The 21,800-nt window shown below is 41.6% G+C and overlaps 1 long non-coding RNA gene across 1 annotated transcript; it reads left to right on the top strand.

Moving 5' to 3' along the window:
- Positions 1 to 420: 420 nt before the first annotated feature.
- On the top strand, positions 421 to 16,494 carry LOC142426300 (uncharacterized). Its single transcript, XR_012779739.1, has 3 exons — positions 421 to 544; positions 1,988 to 2,086; positions 8,294 to 16,494. It is a non-coding gene; the product is annotated as an uncharacterized LOC142426300 (long non-coding RNA).
- The last annotated feature ends 5,306 nt before the right edge of the window (positions 16,495 to 21,800 follow it).

The following is a 21,800-nucleotide window of genomic DNA, read 5'->3' on the forward strand; positions in this document are numbered from 1 at the left end:
TTTACGTTGTGTAAGAGTGAAGGTAGCTGGCACAAAGCCAAATAACACAGTGTAGCCCTTAAGATGTTTTTGTTGGTGGTGTTTTAGACCCAGAATTAAAAAGATTCTTGGCCGCGAAAATGGAATTATCAGTACTGTGGTTTAACCTACTGCCCTTAGGCCTGGCTAATTCCTTTCACCAGAAAGTGACAGCGCTTCTACGTGGAAATAATTTTACATTCCTCCTAAATGACTTAGGAAAGCATTTTTCTCTATTACCTCAACCCTAAAGCCGGCTGACAGTACAGGAGATGGAACTAGCAAGGCAAGCTCGATGGATTGACGTACGTGTCCACCAATGGGCGACGGAAAGAGGGAGGCGGGGAAAGTCAGTGTCCAATCAGGATGCTGGAGGCGCGGGAGGGGCGGGACTTGCCGAAAGGGCTCGCCGCCGGGTCGGCGGGCTGGAGAAGGAGCGAAGATGGCGGAGTGAGGTGCGCCTCGCGGAGCCGGCCTCGGCGCCGGCGGCCGGGGCCGTCGAGTCCCGCGTCCGACGGAGTGTGGGGTAAGGCGAGGTGGCTCGCGACGGGGACGAGCAGGCGGGGGGGGCGTGGCGCGGCGGAGGGCGCCGGGGTCCCAGACGCGCGGAGACCCCCACGCGGCGGGCCTCAGCGGGGCCGCCTTCCGCCCTCCGTCGCCGGGGGCGGCCCCCCACCTTCCGCCAGTGCCCCGCACCCCGCTTGCTCCTCGCGCGCCGCTCCTTTCTCGGACGCCCTTTGTGTATTGAACCCCCTCCGATGCACGTCTCAGCCTCGACGTCGGGCACTGACTAATTTTGGGGGGATAGCTTTGCATTGCGGATGGATTTAAGCCCTCACTTTACGGCTTAGTCGCAACGCGGTTGCCGAGCCGCCGAGATCAGTGGCGGCCTGTCGAGGCCCAGCGGGTGACTCGTTGACCTTGGGATTTGGCCTAAGACCGACTCCTCGGGGTTAATTGGAGGAGGTGTCGCGTGGGCATGCTCCTTGCCCGCCACTGCAGTAGCCGGTGTACACTTTGGCCTCCCCAGCTTTTCGGATGCCAGTAAGCAGCTTTGTCCTTGTGTGTCCTGATCCTTGCCCAGTGGCGCATGCATGCTGCTCCGCGGACGCGCTGCTGTCTGAAACAGCTACGTGAATAGGTGTACAGCGTTGGGGTGTTTTTGAGTGAGAGTGAGAAACGGCTTTTGGACACATTCTTAAGAATTAGTGAAAGGTGGGGTGAGGGCTTATACCCTGTCGGAATGCCGTTGGGCATTTGTATGATTCTTGTAGCGTTTTTATGGGTTTTCCCCCTTTATTTTTGGATTGTGTAGCCCCACATTCGGTCGTTTTGCCAAATTCTAAGGAAAGTTCTTACCTGTTAATTAGGTTTCTTAATTGGTGAAGTCTCTTCAAAACTGTAGCACGTTTTAGTTGAGTTCAGTTGAAATGGACCTTTCATCATACAGATAATTTCTTCTGGTAGATGATCATGTGCTCTGCTGGCCAGAGATTTTGCAGAGATGAGAATTTCTTGTAAGGAAGCACTGCTCAATATGCTCTTCCTATCGATTTTGTCTGTTTTTATCTCATCTAGGAAAGTAGAGCTGATATGAGACAAAGGAAAGAAGTGGACACCGGTCCTCCTTTAGAGGAGTGGCCGTATATACACATAGATCTTAAGCTAGAGAGTATACGGGTTTGGGAATTTCATGTGCATCTTTCCATTTTTGTGACGAGAAGGCCAATAGCCTCATCAGATTCTCTAAAAGGAACAGGGAGAGAGAATGCTTCCAGTTTGACATCTCTAAAATCGTATAAATATGTGCATCATTTCCATAAAAACAGTAACTTCTTTATGATAGTTCAGTCTGAATAGTTTGAAAGTGTTTTTTTTTTTAAGCGTAGTTCATTTCAGTTTTGCACACTAATTGCACCTCACACCAATAGGGGCTCTATCATCACTTTCACTTTCTTTGTATTTTCAGCTTCCTCATCATCAGAAGAACATTTTCCTTGACCTTTAGGTGCTTTTATATTTTCTTCATCTCAGAAAGAAAAAAAATTCTGAACTCAGGATTTGACAAGTAAGTAACAGTGGGTTAACCAGTCCAAATATAATTCTTGCAGTTTGAAAGTAGCCAGCTAGAAGTAGAACAAGAGACTGTTACCTTCAGTACAAGGTAAGTAACAAAAGTGACTATAAATTATTGATGTTTAAGCAAAACCTTTTATTTCTCAACAAAAGCAGTGTAGAAAAAGAAAATAAAAAGTCGATCATCTGTTCTACCAATAATTTTTATTACATAAAGGCCAAAAGAGGCAGATGTCATTAGCTCAATGGGAATCAAGTGATGAAAAAATAAGTAAATATAACTAGGAACATTTTAGAATGTACACCTGCTTCTCACTGCCTCATTAGCTGACATGTTGCACTTAGGGCAATAATAAAAAAAAATCTTGCATACCCTGCATGGCGTTCCCTGCTGGCTGCAAATCCTGACCCAACCAGCGCTGCTAGTGCTTAGAAAATGGCCTAGCCTTTTGGCCGGAAATGCCACCTTGCGGTGACCCGCCCCAAATGACAAACCAAGGGAAAGAGGATGGCACTGTTCTCCAAGCCCTTCAGGGAGCATGGCATCTTTCCAGTAGCCACATGTATGCTAATCTACAAGAAAGGTGAGGTTGTGGACATCAAGGGCATGGACACTGTTCAGAAAGGAATGACGCACTAATGTTAGCATGGGAAAGCCAGACGAGTCTACAATGTGACCCAGCACCCCATTGGCATTGTTGAGGGCAAGATTCTCTCCAAGAGGATCTTGGCGAATGTGCTTATTGAGCACACTCAGCACTTGAAGAGCTGGTGCAGCTTCCTGAAGCGCGTGAAGGAGGAGGCCAAGGAGAAAGGCATCTGGGTGTACCCAAAGCGTCGGCTTGCCCCCCAAAGGGACCCCTTTTTGGGGACCCATGGGAAGGAGCCCAAGCTGCTGGAGCCTGGGTTCATGGCTTAATCTGTGTGAAATAAAGCTGTTCTGGGAGGGGGGGTGAAATGGCCTAAATCCAAGTGCAGGAGTCATGTTGCAAAGCCCAGCAAGCTCTGCTGGAGGCTGGCAGTGCTCCAGACCTGCAGGCCTTGGCTGCAAGCCCCAGGGCGCCATCTCTGAAATGACTCCTGGAGCCAGAGGTCACTGCAGTGTCATAGAATGCCTTTTTTTCACAACAATTTGGTCTTTGGAACCTAGCCACATAAGTAAGTCAGGAGTGACTGCTTTGTTAAGTTTCACACAAATAATAGTCTAAGTAGACTATAATATTCCCAGGTACGAGTTTATTATTATGTGCCAATTATTGGTGTCTGTTGAATTTACCATTGAAGTAGATTCTGTTGTTCAAAGACTAAGCAGTAATAGTGTGCTTTCTTAGTTGACAGCCCTATCTGCAGCAGACTTCATACCTATTTAGTCAAATTCTTGATTTATGTCAGTGTACAATTGCTTTATGGTTAAAAATGGTGCTTCTGGGAGAGGGGTCTTCAGAAAAAATTGAATTCAACTGGGATTTTTCCACAAACCTTCTGAAGCCATTGCATGTATTTTATTAGAGAATAAAAACGGGTGGGGCAAAGTGTCCTTAAAGTAATCGTTTTGTTATAAGCCTTTGGTGGGAGACTTTTACTGCGTGGATTTAGAACTCTTAAGTTCAGGTAGACAATAATAGAAAGTTGTCATTGGAATACTACCATATTGATAGCCATCCAAATATCCACAATTGTGAACTGATGTAAATAACTTTTGGTGCTTCTATACTTATCAGGTACCTTTAGCTCTCCTGATATGGAGTGATCGCTAATATATATAAAAGGAACACAATGCTAATACTATCCTTTCTTTGAGGGGGATACATTTATTTATAAAGATGTTATGATAGTCATAGAATATCTCTAAAAGTAAGAAACTATATTTTATATCACATATAATTTAAATAAATATATTTTTTCAAAGAAAGGAAGCATTCAAATAGTTGATAAATGTCTAAGAAGTTAAATTTTTGTTCAGCCAGTGATTCTTTATTAGTATAAGCTCCCTTTCTGGGGTAGAAACTATCCAACTAGGCTTGTAGCTTTTTTTTCTTTTTTTTTAACAATTTATTGGGGCTCATACAATTCTTATCACAGTTCATACATATACATACATCTGTACAGTCTTTGCCCTAATCATTTTTTTCTCCTCTTTTCTTTTTTTAAATTTTATTAGGGACTCATACAACTCTTACCACAATCCATACATATACATACATCAATTGTATAAAGCACATCCATACATTCCCTGCCCCAATCATTCTCAAGGCATTTGCTCTCCACTTAAGCCCCTTGCATCAGGTCCTCTTTTTTTTTTTCCCTCCCTCCCCTTTCCCCCCTCCCTCATGTGCCCTTGGTAATTTATACATCGTTATTGTAGCTTTTTTTTATAATGACACTTAAAAACTAAATTTGAGTGATTATAATACCCATTTTATTTTGTGAAATGTGTTCTGAATTTACTATTTAAAAAGAGTAATGATATTTATATATAATTTATTGCTGTGTAACAAGTTACCCAAATTTTAATAGATTAAAGCCAGTACATATTTATTGCCTGTCTCAAGTTTGGTGGGTCAGGAATTTGGGAACAGCTTAGCTAGAAGTTTCTGGTTTGAGGCCTTCTTAAGAGGTTTCAGTCAAGAAATTCGTTGGCAGGATGTGGTGAAAGGAGACAGCAGTCGGTGTAAGATATGAGAACAGTAATGATTATAATTTATCAAGGGGTCATGGGGAGAAGAGCTGATACCAAGGGCTCAAGTCGAAAGTAATGTTTAGAAAATGATGTACCTATGGCAACATCTGTACAAAGATGCTTGATGCAATTGTTGTATGGAATGTTATAAGAGCTGTAAGAGCCCCCAGTAAAATGATTTTTAAACGAATTTAAATTGGTTGGGGCACCAGTATCTGGTCCACTTCCAGGCTGACTCATCTACATGGCTAACAGATTGGTCTTGGTTGGTTAAAACTCAGACAATTCTGACTCATAGTGACTCTGTAGGGTTTCTAAGGCTATACATTTTAATAGAAGGAGGTAACTTCCTCTTTCTCTTTGGAATGGCTGATGGTTTTGAACTGTATACCTTGTGACTTACCCAACTGTGTCATCAGTGTAATTTGTTCCCAGAACCCATTGCCTTCAGTTCCAATGCTTAGCAAGCCCCCCCCCCCCAAAGGGTTTCTGAGACTTAAGTTTTAACTGGAGCATAGAGCCTCAACCTTCTCCTGTAGAGCAGCTGTTGGGTTTGAACTGCTAATCTTTGAGTACTGACTCCACTCCTCCCAACGTAGGCCGCCATCAGGTCTGCTAGAAGTGACCTCCTGAACAGCAATCCAAGAGAACAAGGCAGAAGCCACAGAGTCCTTTATGATCCTGCCATAGCATTCTTTTTTGTCCTGTGCATTTATTGGTGTGGGAACAGATTCTAAAAGGTATCAATACCAGAAGCCAACAGTCATTGGGGACTTTGGAGGCTGACTTTCACAAAGTCATTTGACTCAAAAATGGGTTTACCTAATGGCTACATTGACCGTTTCTACTCTCCCTTTTCAGTCTCCCAATAACTAAAATTTTCTAATAGAGACTTTCTTTATAAAGCCAGCATTCCTGAATAAGAAACTTCAGAGTCAGAAGTGTCTGGTGAGGTCCCAGTTTTAGATGCAGTGAATATCATGTATTTGCAAGGTCTAGTTTGATCCCTTAACTCTTGATCAATATCAACGTACATTTTTAATGCATGTAAGTGTCTTTAGAGGATCTCTGGTCTTCTGGTGGCTTTGTCAGGTAGGCACTGGCTTATTAATGACAACATTCAAACCCACCCATCACTTCTCAGGGAAAGACGAAGCCGCCTGTGTCACTTAAGATTTGGGAACCCTTGGGAACCCTATACGGATTGGTTAGGTGCCACTGAGTTGGTTCCAACGTATAGCAGCTCTGTGCAAACAATATGTCTGCTCTTGGCACCATCCTTAAAATTGTCCTTGTTTCGAGCCCATTGTCGCCACTTGTCAAGGGCCTTCCTCTTTTGCTGTTGCCCCCCACGCATGATGTCCTATTGCAGGGACTGCTCTGCCTGAAAACATGCCCAAAGTACATGAGATGAAGTCTTGCCATCCTTGCTTCAAAGTCTCTTGGCTGGACCACTTCCAGGGAAGTGTCTGGGGAAGGGTCTGTGTGCCCGCAGTAAGACATCTGAACGGTCAGTGAGGGAAGCAGTTTGCCTGCAACAGCATTTCATAGAATAAAATACCTAGGAATATATCTAACAGGGATGTGAGGGGTCATACCATAAAGATTGTCGGCACTACTAGAAAAAGACTAAAGAAGAGTGAAATAAATGGAAAGATGTTCCATGCTCATTGTGTTAGTCTGGGTAAACTGGAGAAAAATCCACAGAAACTCATGTACGTAAGAGAGTTTTATATAAAGGGTAAAGCATCCCAACCCAGTGCTGTCCAAGCCCTTAAGTCCAACACTAGCCCATGTCTGACACTAATCTACAAAGTTCTCCTCAATCTCAAAAAAAAAAAAAAAATCAACCCAGTGACGCAGACTGCAGGAGGAAAGTCGAATCATTGAGCACGTAAGCATCTTATTGCTGGCAGGGGTGCTCTAGCACCCGGGGCTGCATCAGGCTAGGTCCATGTGGCTTCTCAGGGATGGCTCACAGGAAGTGAGCCATGCCATCTGAATTGGAACTGGCTAAGGCAGCTGCACCCTGGTCGGACCACAAAGCAAGAGACCCAAAAACTAGAAATGAAGCTCACCGAGCCACTTCTCTCTCCGCCCTTCAAGTAATCAATCCCACATGTGTTTATCAGCCAGGTTGGCACAATAAACCTTCACTAACTCATTCATGGACTGGAAGACAATTTTGGTCAGGTGTCAATGATATCCAAAGAATCTGCAATCCTGATGAAAATTCCATCAGTCGTCTTTGCAGAAATTGCAAAACCAGTCCTGAACTTCATATCGAATGGCAAGGATGCAATTCCATAGGTGAAAGATAGGCCATTTGTTTTTGTAAACAATTGAAACACTGATAGGTCTGTGAGTTGGGATCAAGTGGGTGGCAATGTGTTTGGATTGATTATATATACACTTCTTTGTTAATGGGCATTGTTAGAATTTAATTGTAGAACAGGGTAGTGGTTTTATGAGTTAAAGTACACTTCTGAAAGAACCTTGCTGGTGTAGTGAACTAAGCATTGAGCTGCTAACTGCAAGGTCAGTGGTTTGAACCTACCAGTGGGGTTGTCTGCTCCCATAAAGATTAGTCTCAGAAATATGGTCACTATGAGTTGGAATCAACTCGATGGCAGTGAATTGGTGTTTTTAGGTTTTATTGACCCATGGAGTAAACTGGCCTTGCTGCCCATAAGGTTCAGTGTCCACCTACTTTGGAACTTCATTTTCTTCTCGTTCTCTTGGTTGAATTTATGTTTACCTTCCCCAGGCTGAGAATCTGAACCTTGTCTTATTTTCAATTGGAAGAGTTTATTCGGGTTCTTTAAATCTTTTTATTTTTGTAAATATTTACAATTTAACAGGTTTATGTTTTAACAGCAATGTTTATATTTTTCATGTTTTCATTTGGTGATCATGTTAAGGTATATATTGTCTTATTTAGGGGCTTAATATATAAAATTTTATTATCTGTTCTTGTTGGAAGTAATGTTTTTACATTTGATCTTATGGTTTTGAGTCTTATATGTATTACATTTTAAATATAGTACTATTTTAGATATGTTTATGATAAAATGATAATTTTTGGCATACAAAAGGACATTGCTCCATTTTCTTTTTTTTTCTTTTTTTAAAAAATCTTTATTGGGGCTCATAAGGCTCTTATCACAGTCTGTACATACATCAATTGAGCAAAGCACCCTTATACATTAGTTGCAGATTTAAAAAAAAAAACAATTAGAGGCTCATACAACTCTTATCACGATCCATACATATACATACGTCAATTGTATAAAGCAAATCTGTACAGGCTTTGCCCTAATCATTTTTTTCTCTTTTCTTCTTTTACATTTTGTTAGGGACTCATACAACTCTTACCACAATCCATGCATATACATACATCTATTGTATAAAGCACATCCATACATTCCCTGCCCCACAAATTAAGTATTCTTTGCATTAAAAAAAAACGTAACCACCTACAGAAGTTCTGTCCTAATCTTCCTAATCTTGTATTTCTAGGCATTTCCATGTTATGTCCTGGAGCAGGTAGTCCTGCCTCTTTTATCCAGCCACGTTCCCTCTTCATCAAGCATGGGATCTCCTCTACAGGGACCTCCAGGATTGACATGGAAAGGCTGCTTTCCCTTAGTCTGTCCCACCTCTGAAACTCACCCCACGGCAGCCTTTCCGATGCAGGCATCATGCCGATTTCTCCCCAGAAAGAAGCCACGGACCTGGGACTTCAGTTGTTGGTGGCTTCATTGTGAAGAAATTACTTTGAAAGCCGAAGTCCAACATAAATTTGAAACGCATGGTTTGATGGTGGTATTGTGAACTCTTTACTTTTTGTTCCATATAAGAAGACCAACGAAATAGCAAACATGGATGACTTCAGGTTTGTTTTTTTGTTGTTTTTTGCCATGCCCTCCAGTTTCAGCCATTATCGGGAAAAGCACAGTTCATCCTGCAGCAGTAAGGTCTAACATTCAGTCGAATTTGAAGTATAAAAGAGATGGTGAAACATGACATATATATCCAAACCTCATTTCATGACATATGTGAATAAACCATTACAGTCTCTGTACTGTTGTGAGTTTTTGCATATGTAAACCACAATTTTAGGTGAGAAGGGGATTTTTTTGTCTCCTAGAGAAGGAAATTGTGTTCACTTTTTCTTGGAAATCTTTGGACATCGATAATTACGTTTTTTTCCATTCAGCTAAGGACCGAGGGATTGTATTGTTCGGAAGCTAAACTCACGAATGTGCACGTGTTTAATGAAAGACTGGTGAAAGAAAACGAAACTGCCCTTAGCCTATTGATGGAACCCTTTACCTTCCTGGGAGGTGGGCCGCTGGCTTGGAAATGACTTTATTGTTTGAGGACTTTCCATTTGAGATTTGGTTTTTATTCTGTCATGGCAGGAAAATTAGCATGAGCGTTTTTGCCGTTCAGAAGATGTTGATGAACCCTAGGTTATGATCTGCTTTCAACCTTGGACCTAAAGGAGGATGGTGTGGGGAAAGTTTCATTCACGTAACTCCTGTCTCCTAAGCAGCAAAGATGCCTTACACAGCTACATGACTCTGGTGTTTTACATTGTTTAGTTTTGTCGTTTATAAAATTATGAGTAACTTTTTTCCCTTCCAATCAAGATGAGTTCTTGGATGTTTGGTTTATTTTTTCTAGGTGATGTTAGGCTGAAAAGGCTGGGACTCAGGTAATCGTGTGTAGGTGGAACTTAGCCTTCTCAGGAGAGAATGGGCCTCAGAAACAATGGTCTGTCAGTGTGCAGAATTAGAAAAATTTCAGGGTCTGGGGGAAAAAAATCAAGACGAGTTTCAGCAAGATATATGGATCTTCTGTTTCTTCACTTAAAATTACACCACATGAACAGACTAGAAGAAAGCTATCTTGACTTTCAAATAAACAGGCTCATTGTATGAATTATTAGGTTCTTATGTAAGGAAAAAGTCCATGTGTGATCCTTTGAGATGAGAGAATTTAAAACTTCTTAGGTGGAATTACAAAGAGATAGTTTTATAAGATCTATGTTATAGGGAATGTTTGCACAGAGCCATGTATGTTATGCTAGGAATTTTGTATGGATTTGCCCAAATATGGTAATAGAAATTGCCCATCATGGGAAATAGAGCTCTAGTAATTAGTAAAAAGAAGGCTTTTTAGTAAAATAATTACCTAGTATATATAAAACACACACCGCTTTACCTGGAGGTAATTACTGTGTGGTAAATTATTACACAAATAATGTTGGTTAAAGGTAACCTAAAATTTCCCCCTAAATACCTCCAAGCCATTTCCTTATACCGTGTATTCTCTCGAGTATAAGCTGTACAGAATATCCGCCGAGGCACCTAATTTTCTCACAAAAACTCCATTAAAAATGTGCTGGAAAACTCGGGTTTTACACAAGTATATATAATTTCTTTGGGTTTTGAAATTGTTAAAAACAGAATGGAACCCTATGTATATGAGTCCCATGAGTATGCTGAAAATATATCATGGGAAATACGTGTCTTCCACTTGCTCGTTGTCCATCTTCCTCACATCCTTTTAACAACTTTTTGGGCAAGATTGTTGGGCAGGAGGTAAGCACCCGTGAAAGTGCACCAGTGAAACCATCCATGGCCCGCTTGCTGGAGCAGGTGTAGGACCCACTCCAATTCGTTTGTTTCAGCTCATAGCCAAGAAACTGTTGTTTCTTTATATTCTTTTAATATTCACAACTGTGGTGTTGATTAGCGTAAGAAACTATTATTGCACCCTTCTAAATTGTTCTAGTCTCTTCCATACTTGTCACCAGTTGACTCCAGTAATGCGTGTTTACGTAATGTTTTTCTTGGCTCATCTTAGTCCTCCTCCTGATGGCAGAAACGATAGTCAGGACTGTGTCCTGATTGGCAGCTATGCCTACTTCCTTCCTTTTCCTCATCTGTGTTAGCTGGAGAGTTTTCTTTTGAAAAATTAAAAACGGGATATGTGCAATAGAAATATATATATATGTATATTTTAATACTTGTGGACAAGATGTTACAAGTTGTTTAAGAACAACAAAATCACCAATGTCTTCCATTTTGAGATGTGTATAGTTTTGTAAGCATTAGTGTTTGGTAGCAAATTATAGTGCTATGCTAGAGGTTAGTGCATGAACCTAATAGTAATTATATGCTTCAGAATGAATTATTGATAATAATACTCAGTAGTGTAAAAAGAGTGGAAAATCTAGCCCCTTTTTCCCCCCGCAAATATCTGAATTGTGATATTCTCCCTGGGGAAAGGAGTTTAAGGCCAAAATGACTCAGTTATGAATAGAAATGAGGGTCATAATGAGAAGTTTTGTGTTTGAGGACATTTAAACTTTCCATGGGATAGGTGACAACCCCCTCTGTCTGGGGAAGCCTCAAATCAATGTTGCTCTCTTACTTGGAAGTGAGACTGTTAGTTTCCACATTGTACTTTCTTTCTGTTCATTAGTTTCCTTTCACATCAAGAAATTGGCTTACATTTTGCATGTCTTGCTAAGGGGGTAAGTAGTAGGGATTGGAGGTGGGAGACCCTATTGCATAACTGAGACCATTCAGTGTGGAAAGTCTGCTCAAAGTCAAGAGGCCTGTGTGTTGGACTGGAGACACCAAGGGCTTCCTGCCTTTGTCTGGAGATACCCCATCTGGGAGCTGCCATTCCACACTGTTGTGGATGAAGGATCTCATGTCACTTTCGGCTCAGAAAGTGGATGGCTGATCAGTTATCACAAAGGCCAGGACCCCCTCTCTTAGTTTGAGGTGAGATTGTTCTTACAGTTTTTGTATAATATGCCTATTAGGTTATTATTTCCCCACTCCTTTCACGTCAAGAAATTACTTTAACATTTTGCTGGTCTTACTGAGATGCTGTATTAATTCCTTCAGTGAATGCTTTTCTAATCTGCAGCATGCTATGTGTTATAGGAAAAATACTTTGTCAGTGGTACAGCTTGCCCTAGCTTATGGATTTGCCACAAGCTCTTCCTGTTTCCAAACCTGCTGCGTTGTATATTCTTGGGAATCTAGACCTTGACAAATGGAAATGGAGCGAGATGGAACCTACCTAAGTTGCCATATCACAGGTGAACTTTTGCTCTGGGATAGTTAGCCTCAGATAGCTTCATTGTTTTCTACTTTCCTTGAAAAATAAAGGGCTTCAAAAAGTTTATAGGAAATTTACCCTTTTTTTTTGGCGGAAATGCAGTGTAGTTTTTAATAACGTTAATACTCTAGCTGTAGAACAGAGCCGAGGAGCAGCTGCAGGCAGGGATCAGTGAGGACACCGTGGAAGCCTTCTCAAAGGCCTGTGTGGGGGACCGGAGCCACCAAGGGCTGTCCGCCTTTGTATGCAGATGCCAGAGCCGGGGCTGTCATTACACACTTGTCAATTAAGGATCTCATGTCACTTTCTCTGGCTGCTCCACAATCAAAGGTCAGGGGCCCCTTCCTCTCAGCACACAACAGAATAGTAGTCTTGTAGAAGTCCCTAAAGGTGGAGCGATTCCAGCATGCAAAACAGGGTGGGCCCTAGCAGGGAGGAAGAGACACTGTAGCCATCACATCTAGAAATGAGTCTTCCCTGCCTTTGCTCCCATCCCCCTGCTGCTCTCTACCTTAAACCTGTTATGCAGGCTCCTCCTCTGCTTCACAATGGTGCATTTACTAGTAAGGTTCGCCAGCACCTCTGCCTGGTCTCTGCAGCTGACCTGCCTGGTGCTCGGGCGGGGGCTACTAGGGAGGTCCTGCTGCAGTTCACTGGCAGTACCCTCATTATCTTAACTCCAATTTTCCAAAAACTTTTTGAGGCCCCCTCATACAGCTTTCTGTGGGAAAGTAATTCTTATCTCTGAAGACTGTCTTGTGGGCATGCATTTTTCTGATGTGATTTTTAAATCACCATATTAAGAAATTCTAAGATTTATTGACATTCTACATTTAGTATGATAGAAAACCCCAAACCATTTTAATGTGGTATATCACACAAACCTAAACTAGTAGACCATTCAGCAAGCAGATGTCCAGGGACAGTTTTAGATTCCCATAGTGTACTTGAAGTAGTTGACTAATTAATGAGTTCAAGTAGCGTTGTGCCTGGGAGAATCCATTGCTAAAAGGCATTTTAAAAAATCTTTAAATACCTCTGAAAAGGTAAAGAATGCAAAATAGCACAGTGTATAGGAAAGGACATTTCCTGTTGCCAAAAAAAAAGCCATAAAATGAATTACCATATATACTTGAGTGTAAGCCGAATCAAATATCAGTCTAGACACCTAATTTTACCACAAAAACTGCATTGGAAATGTGCTGAAAAACTCGGTTTATACACGAGTATATACGGTAACAGGTATCAAGGGGTAGATTTTTTGTAGCAATAAGGTTTTGCATGTATAATTAATTACATTAGCAAGGTGGCATAGACTTAAGTGTTATCATTTTGACTTTGTGGGGCTCTCGTTAGCAGACCTATCCATAAAGAAGATAATGTTCTAGGTAAAAAGTATATACCCCCCTTTTTAAACAGTATGGCTGTATATAAATAAATATGTATGTATAAATAAGTGTGTGAGAAAAACCCACTTGTGTGTAAGTCAAAGGCTAAAGATCCTATTTCTTAAAGCAGTGTGCTAGAGAGCCATGGAAATGTCACTTCCTAGTGCTTAAGCTGCCAAGAAATGTGCTTCTTGTGCCCCTCTGAAGAAATCTTGCACGTTTTTTTGCACACATGTTCCTTTTAGCAACAGGCATTTACTCTAGAATGGCATTGCATTTCTGTTTTGTCAATTCTGGATCCCCCACCCCCATTGGTTTTCTTGGTGCATTTTTAAAAAGAAAGTTTGATGTATGTTCCAGGTTAAAAAATAAAACCCACAAACCCAAACACAGCTCACTTTTCTTCATGCTTATGGCTTGGGAGGCTCAGAATTAAAGGAGAAAATATTGACAGAAGTAGCCAAAGACTGACTGGGTTTTTTGGAGTTTGCTTGGTTTACTAACATAGGTATGCTTAGGTCTGGGGTCGACCTATTCTTGTAAGAAGAGCAACTCCGCAAACACATTTCTTCATCTGAGGGGTCACATCAGCGTGGAAGTAGAGTGACTTAACCTTTGTACCTCATGTCTATCTTGGCCATGTGGCATCTTGGAGCTAGATGGTTAAATTTCCTTTGTGTCCCAGAGAAACAGTCAAAGCTCGGTGGTGTAGCTCTAAGAAGAGAGTGCCTCTTGCATGTTTGATTCTTTCATTTAAAGTCCTATGCCTTCGGTTGGTGATGGAGACACTGGAATGACCAAGCAATATTCAGACGTCTACATGATTATGGGAACACCATTACATATTCTGATGATGTTACAGTTACTTGGAAAAGGTCTACATGCTAAAATATGTAGGTTTTAATGTAGTTTCAAAGTATGTAGTTACTTATTTTTCATTATTTTTCTCATGTTTACTCTTTGTATGCCTGTGATATGCAAAATATGAAGAGACCCTTGGCCTTGAGGAGTTTACATTTTCATGGTGCTGCTGGTACAGGCATTGTTTTTCCAGAACATTGCTTGGCTATCAATTTTACCATATTTGGAAGGATCCCTTGGGCAACAGTTTCCAAAAGCAGAGGGCCATGTGGACTTTGAGGGCCCCTGTTTGCGTTTACATTGTATTCTTTCTGCTGGCACCCTCCTTCCCCCAGGGAGTTGACTCTTTAATGTTTCCCAGAAAAACCATTCTGGAAAAAGTGTTTACACCACATATGCTGGTCTATGAGATTGCTTTCAATAAATGGCCAAGAAAAATATGCCACATAGATTATACATGTTTCAGTTTGACTTTTTCCCCAGACCTTTGACATCCTTCTCCACCCAGACGGACCAGGATCTACACATAAGCCTTTTCTATCTGAATAGCGCTCCTCATTGTAGCCTTTGTGTGTGACTTTTGTACCACCTCTGTTCTGAAGAGATTTTGATGTATGTGGAGAGCCTGCCTGCATTTCAACCCCATCTTTTGTTGAAACTGCGTGGATCCTGGTTATTTCCCAGAACAAATCTGAAGCAAGAGGTTTATTTACTGTGCATGCTCATTAAACGGTCTGGTTAAAGTATGAGCAATAGATGCAGACCCATAATTCTGATTTTACAATACTAACTATTCTAATGCATGACTGAAAATATCCAGTGTTACGTGGTTACTAGTAATTTTATATATGCACTTACTGATGAAGCAATAGAAATTTAAACCAATAGCTTCAATTTTTTGTTTGAGTTATTAGAGTTTTCTAATTAAAGATTATCTAACTTCCATTACAAGTGGGAGATAAAAGATAAACAGGGGCAACCATAAGACATTCTCTCTTTGCTAACCTCTTGCCTGACTCCATTAGTCTGCAAGTATGTTTGAAAACAAAAGGTACATGTTGAATAAATGGTGCAGAGTTTCAAAAATGGTAGGAAAGTAGTTCATGAAATAAGCATGAAATTGTTCTGATCGTGCTTCTGTAGCTAAGTGAAGCCTCGTTAGTCTGACATGTTACTGGTATTGACCAGCAGTGAAGGTCCCCTGCAGCAGACTTCCACTTTGTGGGCATAGTCCAGAAACTATCGGTATATCTATGGTTTAGTTTATTTTGTTAAAAGAAAAAAATTAATACCAAGATAGTTATCTTCTGATGTGGTTAGACTGACTGCACAATGTTTTGCCTAAAGATTTTTCTCCCAGTTAAATAAGTTTTGTTTTTTAATTAAGGAAAAGCCATGCCACTTATAAATCTTGGATTCATTATGATAGCTCAAAATGTCTCTAGAAAAGAGTAATTCTTGACTTTGAAGAAACAAACATACTGACAAACAATGTAGACATGGATTCCATTATATCTGCAAGATCCTGAAGTTAGAGAATTCCAGATTAGCCCAGAATTGCTTGACTCCTTTCAGGTCCCAAACTTAAATTTTCCTTGCGTTCTTTCAAATATCTTTGGGAATGTTTACGTGAGATAGTAACTTACCAGTGGTGCAGAATTGAATTGGAGGTCTCACAAAACGTCTCCACTAACGGGGGAGGTTTCCTGTTCCATATGTAACTTTCTGCTTGTCACTTGATAACATGTGTAACAGCCAATGGAATCAATAAAAATGTACAAATAGAGTTCCTCTGAACTTCCTGCTCCCATTAATCTACTAAGGCAGATTAAAATCAAAGAGTTAACACTGGGAAACCAAACAAAAGATTTCTCCGGGAAACAGGCTTTCTCCTAACCTTTTAAAGGCAGCTTAGATAAGTAAACTGCCACGCCATCAATTAGTTTCCTTCCAGAGTTAACAAATTCGTACTAGCAATACATTATAATCACTCAGAAAAAACTAGTAGTCTGGACATTCCCTTAAGACTTGTCCACCTCAGACTCGTCTTCAGCTAGTTTATTTACTGTGTTTAAGTGCAGGAATTGACCGACTGTTTACTTGCTGTGCTGAATCTTCTTCATTGTACCAGTGATCTATGTATAATGAAAGCATTTCATTGAATATGTTTGAAGTATTAAAACTGGCAGCTTGCTTTCTAATCTATGCATCTATGGGAATTGTAAAGACTATTCTTTGCTGTAAAAAGGAACTGTTAATAAGAGTTGGAAACTCTGCACCTGTGTATACATTATTTTTAAAGCAATAAAGCAGCATGGGCTGGGAATGCACTAAACTGTTACTGTGTGTTATTTCTTACCTACAATATCTAATGTGAAACAATGCTGTAGTTACAAAGAAGGGGAGTAGTCTTTCCACAGACCTGTGCTCAGGTAAGCTCCAAACCAGAAGCGGAATGAAAGGAAGGTTTCACGATGCTTGTCCCTCCTCCTGCCAGCGGGGTTCCCACGAGAGGCGTGGGCAGCCCTCTGAAGAGAGGAAGGCAGCCTATTTACACCTCTCATATCGTACCTTTAGGACCAACCTTAGACTAGGCCTATGAACAAATGATTCATTTTTACAAACATTGAAGTACTAAAAGTTGTAGGCCATGGAGCAGGGAACCCTTCCCATCTAAGTGAGAGCATTTAAGGTGCTTATTGACTTAAAGGGGTTTTGAACTTATAACAAAACACCTCTATTAAAAAAATAGTTCCCCACCACCCCCAATACAAGGAATTTGCTGTTAGAAACTTAAGATTGGCTCCTGTGAACTAGAGGTGGTGACTGACAGTGCTACACTTCCCTTAATGTGTGGGGCTATTCATTCAGCAGAGAGTTCCTGTCAGTCTCTATACCCGTTACTAGATTACAAGACATCACTTCTGCCCAAAAGTTTACAATTCAGGAGGACTTTAAGTATTCCATGTTTATTATCCATAAAGCCACATGGAGTTTTGGAAATGCTTTTATTCAACACAGTTCTAAAATCTGTTGCTATCAGCCTGTGTATTACTGGAGATTTGTAGCAGGCGTGTTAGACTTCCAGAGGTGCTTGTCTGCCTACCACCACCTTTAGGAGTCAACCATTTGTAACCTTCATGAAGGCACAGTACCAAAATTGGATATTTTGACTTGAGGATCCCGTTTCTGAAAATCACACCTACAGAACTCTCAGTAAGACATGCAAAGGTATAAACAAATGTGCAATGCCAGAATGGTTAAATTCTGACGCCATTCAATGACTACGTTGCAGGTGTAGAAGAAATAATGAGTACACTGACTGGAATTAGGTTGACTTATTGTGAGCAGACTGCAGAACGTTCACCAGTGTGCCTTTCTTTACAAGGGCCACAGGTGGGGCTCGGGGCTGACAAGGTCAGTGTCATGCTCTCCAGCTGGCCCACCTGAAAAGGTGAGCTGCTTGTTCCCAGAAAATTTACCTCTCAGACTATATATATTCCCAAATAGGTGAGGAGCATAACAGCTAGTGTTCATTGAACACAATAGCTGCTAAGCACAGCCCCACTTATATTGGATGCATGTATTCATTCATTCAATCTTCACTATTGCCCATTCATTGCTTTTATCCGTTTTACATAAAAGGAAACTGAAGCATAGACCCTTAAGTAAATTCTTTAAGTTCATGGCTATTATGTACTCAAGGCACAATTAGAAACCAAATAGTAGGACTCCAGAGCTCATTTGCTCACCAGCATACTGTGCCTCTTAAAAACAGAAGTGCACTGCACTATTTTGTCACACACAGTATCTGATTTTTTTCAGTACGAATAAAATGTTTCATTAAAAGAACAGTAAGTTGTATTTTTTTAATCTATGTAAACTCAGCCAGTTTATAATTTGATGTAGTCTGGTTCAAACATTTTTTAATTGAAAAGTCTCCATCAAAACCTGAATTCAGAAGTTGAGAAAAGTAGCTATGCAAGAACAGTTTAAAACTCCAACATAGTACTAATTGATTGCAAGTACAAACCGTACTCACTCCCATCATTCAATGCTGACTCACTCCCTGTGTGTTTCTGAGACTAACGGTTGATGGGTGTCGAAAGCCCGGTCTTTTGACCAAAGAGCGGGCTGGAAGTTTTGAACTGTTGACCATAGGGACCACGGCCCAATGCGTAACCATTACACTACCAGGGCTCCTTCACTAACTTACTAGGTCCCATGTCAACAGTAGAAAGTACTAAACGCTCTCCTGGAGTATAGGGGTATTAAAGCCAGGTAGCTTCACTAATGCATGTAGGATCGAGGGGCCATGGCAAAATCTATACTTCAAAAGCACAAAGCAAATCACTAAAGTATTTTCTAAAAGAAAACATCCTGTGTATAAAATGGAAATTGGTGGAGGGTCGGGTGGAAAGAGAACTGATTATAAGGATCTACATATAACCTCCTCCCTGGGGGATGGACAACACAAAAGTGGGTGAAGGGAGATGTTGGACAGTGTAAGATATGACAAAATAATTTATAAATTATCAAGGGTTCATGAGGGAGGGGAAAAATGAGCTGATGCCAGGGGCTTAAGTGGAAAGCAAATGTTTTGACAATGATGAGGGCAATGAATGTACAAATGTGCTTTACACAATTGATGTATGTGTGGATTGTGATGAGTTGTATGAGCCCCTACTAAAATATTTTTTAAAAATGGAAGTTGGTTATGAAAAAAAAAAAAAAACAGCTACATCTCAACCAAGTTCTCTATCCTACACTTCATCACCTGACTAGTGCCACAGTCCCGCCTCACTGGTTTGCTTGTCACCCACTCCAAAGCTTTCTCCACAAGACTTTCAAGAAGCGTTGCCTGACTCCTAGAGCAGGTTACTGTTGTGCTTGTAGCTGTCTCTTTAGTACCCTGATTACAACCCTAATTTTATCCATCTGTAACTAGATTATGAACTCTGAGGACAGAATACTTTTTTGCTTACCCTTATCCCTAACACCTAGTTAGGGTTTTAATTATTTTATTGGGGGCGCATACAACAATCCATACATCATGTCAAGCACATTTTGGCATTCTCAGAACATTTTCTACTTGAAACCTTGGTATCAGCTCATATTTTTTCCCTCTTCCCTCAAGACCCCTTGATAATTTTGTTCATGTCTTACACTATCCAGTGGCTCCCTTCACCCACTTTTCTGTTGTCCGTTCCACAGGGAGGGGGTTATATGTAGACCATTGTGATTGGTTCCCCCTTCTCTCCCATCTTCCCCTTCCCTTTATGGTATCACTATGCTCATTATTGATCCTGAGGGGTTTATCTTTCTGGATTGTTTCCAGCTCTTACCTTTACCAGTGTACCTCCTCTGGTCTAAGGTAGAATTGTGATTTAGTGGTGGGGGTGGGAGGGGGGGAAGCATTAAAGAACTAGAGGAAAGTTGTATGTTTCATCGGTGCTATACTGCACCCTGGTTGACTCATTCCTTCCTTGTAACCCTTCTGTGAGGGAATGTCCCATTGTCTACAGTTGGGTTTTGGGTCTCTGCTCCAACTCACCTCATTTTCAACATGTTTTGTGTCTTCTGATGTCTGTTACCTGATCCTGTCAACTCCTCCTCATGATGACAGAGGCTGGTGTGCTTCTTCCATGTGGGCTTTGTTGTTTCTGAGCTAGATGACCATTTGTTTATCTTTAAGCTTTTAAGACCCCAGACACTGTATCTTTTGGTAGCCAGGCACCATCAGCTTTCTCCATGTTTGCTTATGCACACATTTGATTTCAGTGATTGTGTTGGGAAGGTGAGCATCATGGAATGCCAATTTAATAGAACAAAGTATTGTTGCATTGAGGAAGTACTTGAGTGGAGGCCCAATGTCCATCTGCTACCTTAATACTAATCCTATAAATATGTGTACATAAATCTATTTCCCCATCATATATATTTACATGTGTACATGCCTGTATTTAGACCTCTATAAATGCCCTTTGCCTCCTAGTTCTTTCCTCTATTTCCTTTTACTTTACTCTAGTCCCATTATCATGCTCAGCCTTCATTAGGGTTTCAGTAATTCCTCTGGGATACATTGCCCTTGATCAAGCCCTATCAGGCCTCCTAAACCTCCTCACTATCGATTTTGGATCACTTATTCCCTTGTCCCTGGTTTTGTTAATACCAACTGCCTTTCCCCCGCCTCTCCCCTTTCCCATATCCCTCCCCCCCAGAACTGTCAGTCCCATTGTTTTCTCCTCCAGATTCCTTATCCTGACTACCCTATCTATATAGACCTGCAGAGATAATAATATGCACAAAATACAGAGTAAAACAAAACAACAAAAACCCAATGGGAAGGGGAGGGTATTGTTTATATCTCCACAGGGAAAGCGAGAGCAGACTTCAACCCAGTGCCGCAAGGTGTGAATGCAATATCCCGGCGTGGAGTAGGGAACCAGTGGAGAGGTCTGGGAGGCTGGCCCCAGCACCATAAATTAAGTGGATTCCCGCCCCTCCCCTGAAAAGAATTTGTTCCAAAGGACGACATTGACTCTGCAGCTCCGGGAGATGGACATAACTGATCAGGGCACACGGGAGCCGAAGAAGGGGCAGAAGGAGAGAGTGGAACACAGCCTGGCCCACCAGGCCGTGAGGATGATGTTCCTGAGTAGAGCAGCCAGTCCACAGAGAGAACATTGCTGGCCCCACTATGAGAAATGATGCCCCTCAGTGACTAAGGGCGATACAGGGGACAGCACCGGAGACACAGTGTGAGAATTACACCTGACCTGATCCCACCACACCGAGGCAAAGCACTGGGGGAGTGCAGCGGAACAGCAAGGGAATGGAGTGGCAAGGTCCCCAGAGAATGCTGAAAGTGGACTTTGGGGCCAGGGCGTGGTGCCCCAACAGACTGGACTGGAAAACGCTCCTAAGGGCCAGCAAACGATCCCTGAACTAACTACAACTTTTTCTTTTGGGAAAGAAAAACAAAACAAAACCCAATGGGGTTAAAAACAAAACAAAACCCTGTAAATAGTTCAAGGTCTGTTTGTTGACCTTTAGGAGTGTTTTCTGGTTGAATCTGATTGGGTGCCATGCACTGGCCACAAAATCTATTTTTGGTGTTCTCTGGGGACCTCATTGCTCTGTTCCCCTTGCTGTTCTGTTGCACACGCTTAGTGTTTCACCTCAGTATGATAGGGTCAGATTGGATGTAACTCCTGCACTGTCTCCAGTGTTGTCCCATGTAGTGCTATGGGTCAGTGAGGGACATCATGTCTCAGTGGGACTGGCTCTAAGGTCCACTCTGTGCTTTGGCTGCTGAGTGAGAATACCGTCCTCAGGGCTTGGTGGGCCAGAATGTATGCCACTCTCTCTTCCTCTCTTTTCATTTGCTCCTGTGTGCTCTGATCAGACATGTCATCTCCTTGAGCTATAGCTTCAGTGCTGTCCTCTGAAGTGAATTCTTCTGCAAGGAGGTAGGAGGGGTAGGAGGCAGTCCATGTAGTTGGGAATGGGGTTGGCCCTTCAGACCTCTCTATTGGTCCCCTGCTTCATGCCTGTGTGTTGCATTCACGCCTTGGAGCTAGTTTAATGTTTTAGAAATATTCGTTAAATGAACAATTTGATAAGCTACT

The sequence above is a fragment of the Tenrec ecaudatus genome, chromosome 14 (assembly GCF_050624435.1).
Source record: "Tenrec ecaudatus isolate mTenEca1 chromosome 14, mTenEca1.hap1, whole genome shotgun sequence".
In the NCBI taxonomy this organism is placed as follows: Eukaryota; Metazoa; Chordata; class Mammalia; order Afrosoricida; family Tenrecidae; genus Tenrec; species Tenrec ecaudatus.